This window comes from Haematobia irritans, chromosome 3, assembly GCF_050003625.1.
Source record: "Haematobia irritans isolate KBUSLIRL chromosome 3, ASM5000362v1, whole genome shotgun sequence".
Classification (NCBI taxonomy): Eukaryota; Metazoa; Arthropoda; class Insecta; order Diptera; family Muscidae; genus Haematobia; species Haematobia irritans.
Window position 1 is genome coordinate 7396510 of NC_134399.1, and position 4718 is coordinate 7401227.

Genomic DNA, 4718 nt, shown 5'->3' on the forward strand with positions numbered 1-4718 from the left:
CCTTTTGTTTTTCATTTAAAAAGTGATTGAAGACAAGAATTTGAGAAATTTTAGAACTGTATTACAAACGCCGATATCACGGCGATTTCATAAAAGTAAGTAAATATATTTCGAAAAACGCAAGAAAACAATTTTGTCTCACTTGTTAAAGACAATTTCGTAGTAAGAATGATTGGAGTTCGAAATTGCCATACGAAGTTCATGATGATCCTATTTTTTTGGTAAATTTAAGAAATTCTGATTTTTTTTTTGTGGGAAATACGATTTTAGTAAATCTGTATGCTTCATTATACCCACCACCATGGTGATATAATGGTGATAGGTTAGGTTAGGTTAGGTTAGGTGGCAGCCCGGTGTATCAGGCTCACTTAGACTATTCAGTCCGTTGTGATACCACATTGGTGAACTTCTCTCATCGTTACATCGTCTTAAAATATCTCCCTGATCAAGAATATATATACTCAAACCCCTCTTTCCCACTGGGCACAAACTTATTATACCGCCATCACCATTATATACGAGCCACCGTGGTGCAATGGTTAGCATGCCCGCCTTGCATACACAAGGTCGGGGGTTCGATTCCTACTTCGACCGAACATCAAAAAGTTTTTCAGCGGTGGATTCTTCCACCTCAGTAATGCTGGTGACATTTCTGAGGGTTTCAAAGCTTCTCTAAGTGGTTTCACTGCAATGTGGAAAGCCGTTCGGACTCGGCTATAAAAAGGAGGTCCCTTGTCATTGAGCTTAACATGGAATCGGGCAGCACTCAGTGATAAGAGAGAAGTTCACCAATGTGGTATCACAATGGACTGAATAGTCTAAGTGAGCCTGATACATCGGGCTGCCACCTAACCTAACCTAACCTAACCTAGTTTAGGAACATTACATGTTTGCACTTAAATATATTGTTTTTAAAAATTGTGCCCGAAACACATTTTGTTTATATCGGAACATATGAAAAACATATTTTTCTAACAGTGTGGAATTGAAAATCTAGGGCCATAAATAAGTGTGCCGAAAATGGTGTTTTGGTATAGCCGCCATTAAGACCGATCTCCCAATTTTACTTCTTGGGCTTCTAGTATTTCTAGTATAGATTTATAGATATATCCCCCTTTTAAATCCGCCCTCCGATTTGGGATCTAAATTCTGTAGGTTTTTCTGAACCACATCTAGATGTGCTGAATTTTGTGTATCGGTGCATATTTTTGGCATAGCACCCATATAGACTGATTTACTGATTTAACTCCTTGGGCTTATATAAACCGTAGTTTTTATCCGATTTGCCTGATACTGTAACGGATTTAGTTTTTATCGCACCAATTGGTAAGGCCTCCATATAGGCAGATTTCGCTTCTTTAGAGTATAAAAGGCGTACTGATCATGAAAGTTGCTTGAAACTGAAAGTAAAATTTCCAAATCTATAGATTTTAGATTTCAAATCAAGGCATTATTTAATCATTTCTATATATTATAAAGTAACCCGCTATATATTATTAAGAAGAGCGAAGAGCTTTCAAAGGTAGCTGTTATATTTGATAAATGGTGGTGGGTGTTTAAGATTCGCCCTGGCCTGCTGTATATACTTGTTTTCATATAATTTTTCGCCATATTTTAGTTCACCTGTATCTTTAACGAATATGGTCAAACGGTCGATAGTACCGTCAAATAATGTATTTATTATGTGAGCAAATTTATATCGATAACATCGGCTTAACGAACTTTTCGGCAGCTAAAATGCCTATGCATTTCATTTGATTAGCGGAAATTTCGTTAAGGGATCAAGAAATATATTCCGTCTTCCAAGAATGACTGACTGAAGAATGAATGACTGATTTTTGGATTTTTTTTAAAGAACTGAAAAAATCTTTTTCGGTTTCGTCAAAAGCCAAAATCAAAAATTTTTTTAATTTAAAAAATTTTATAAAGCGAACTTGTCAACTTTTCTAAGATTCGGAAAAAATATTATTTTACTTTTAGGTCCGGTATGTACCTCTAGCAAAATGCCTGCTTCTATAATGTTATCCTCTGTTGCATACAGGGCTTAAAGGCCGATATGCATATAATGCCGAAATTTTGTTTATGTGCGAATAATGTTCGGAATGCAGCTCTAGCGAAATGTCAACTATCCATAAGAAATGATTAGACACGTTTGATAGCGACATTTTAGTTAGACAATGTTATCGTCGGTTTAGAGATATGTGAACCACACCTAAACGTCAAGTTTTTTTCCGAATTTTATTTGACATTTCTCTATTTCAGACTTACTCAATTTGAACCATGGAGAGATACACAATCCAACAACATGTTAAATGGTTCCAAGAAATGGCAACAGTGGATGATCAATTTTCGAAGAAAATCATTTTCAGTGATGAGGCACATTTCACCTCAGTGGATTCGTCAATAAACAGAATTGCCGCATTTGGGCGAATGAGAATCCAAGAGTGATTGTCGAAAAACCAATGTACCCACAAAGAGTGACTGTTTGGTGCGGTTTATGGGCTGGCGTCATCATCGGGCCGTATTTTTTCCAAAATGAGGCCGGTCAGGCAGTTACTGTGAATGGTGTTCGCTATCGTGAGATGATAACGAACTTTTTATGGCCCGAATTGGAAGATATGGATGTGGACGATATGTGGTTTCAGCAGGACGGTGCCACTTGCCACACAGCCAACGAAACAATGGCTCTTTTGCGCAACAAATTCAATGGCCGTGTTATCTCACGTAATGGCGATGTCAATTGGCCGCCAAGATCATGTGATTTGACACCGTTGGACTTTTTTCTTTGGGGTTATTTGAAGGAATAATAAGCCAGCAACAAATCAAGAGCTAAAGGATGAGATAATTCGGCACATTAACGGCAAAGAACCTCCATTATGCCTCAGCGTCATCGAAAATTTGGACCATCGGATGAAGGTGTGCCACCTAGGTCGCGGCGCCCATTTGGCCGATATTTTGTTTCATACATAATTGAGTAATACCAATATATCATAATAAAATAAAATTACCATAATTTCCTAAATAGTTTGTGTTTTATTCAAAATCAACATCGGCCCTTGAAATATTAACCACCCTTTATATAAGGCTAAATGCCTGATATGCATATCTAATGGAAATTTTGTTCTACCTTTCCGCTATCCATAAGAAATTTATTGTTATTTTGACTACCAGAATTTTCTTTAAAATAATATTATCGAATGAATTTATATTCTATAATAATAAATAAAAAAACCACTTCATAGGCATGCGAAAAGAATTATTACTAGAAATAAGTCTTGCGATATTGCCACACGTTGTTATCGACACATGTCTATCTATGCTAAGCCTGCGGAAAATTCCATGGGGCGTTGTTATTGATTATATTTTCTTCTATAAGGAATATATGGTAAAACTGCATTTTTGGCATGTATAAGGAATATTCGGTAGAGCTACATGCGGCGCTTTAAGAATTATTTAAAATTGTTTACATTTTCTACCATAAAAAAATTATATGGTCGAACTGTTTTATCGACGTATAAATTGCATTTATGAAGTGACGATAAATCCATAAACAGTAAATTTATGAAGTGACTTTAAAGTCTTATATTATGTTCGGCATAAAGCGTAAATTCCGGTTATTAGCCGATAATGCAGTTTATTCATGCATATCTTGTAAATATAAGAAAATTCAAGCAATAGATAACACAGCCCTCCTTAATATTTCGTTAGGAAAAGTTCCCCAACATTTCTTATGGGTAGCAGAAATTTCTCTAATGCTGGATAACGAACTTTAAGGTCAGTTTGCATTTTGCTTTTGTTAGAAATCCAAGGAAACACGGTATTATTGGGAATTTTCGCCGGAGCTACATACCGGGCATCAGTGTTAAATTATGTGTACGTGAGTGACTCCATACTAGCATAGCATAAACCCTTTCATCAAATGTAGTAAAAGGTTGAGGAAATCCCAAACCGAAGGAGATTGAGGCGAATGATTATGTTTGGCTTGTTAAGGTGGCTGAGTGTTTGTAATCGACTAAAGGGTACTGAAAAAAAGCTTCAAGCAGGAACAGGAAATGCATTCATTCATACATACAGAAAATGATTTGCATTGTTTGAAAAAAAAAAACATCAACGGCGACGTAGGCAAAGGCAGCAACAACAACAACACAACGATGACAAGGGCAAGAATAACGACAATTATGATGTTGAAATGTGGAGGTGAATGTGTTAATTTCCATATAACGACCCTATTTTCTATAGCATGAACCCCATTGTTTAAATTCTAGCCATCATTTAAAGGCTTTTGTCTCCTTTGGCATGTTTTCCCTTTATGGTTTGAATAAAAACAAAAAATTAGGTGATTGACGCTTTAATAATAGCGTATACAATTCTTTTTCTTTTTCGTTTATTTCCGTTTGGCATTTTAAGTCCTTGGTATGCATTTTTGTTAAATGACCTATGAATGTATATTCTATGCTTGTGTATAGTTGTTGTTATTCACCAAACTTTTTCCTACAAGGTGAAGTGATTATGGTGTTTTTGTTTGTTTGCGGAATTTTAAGGTTAAAGTTCGACTATGTGGGAAATACTAGCCAGAATCGTTTTTTTGTCTTTTGTCGAAAAGATTTGTTATTTTAACTCTATTTGGTAGTAAGTATTTGGGGTAAGAGAAACAAACTGGAGTTTTTTTAATGGGAGATTTTTTTCTTTTGTATACGAAGGATATATGTAAAAATGTT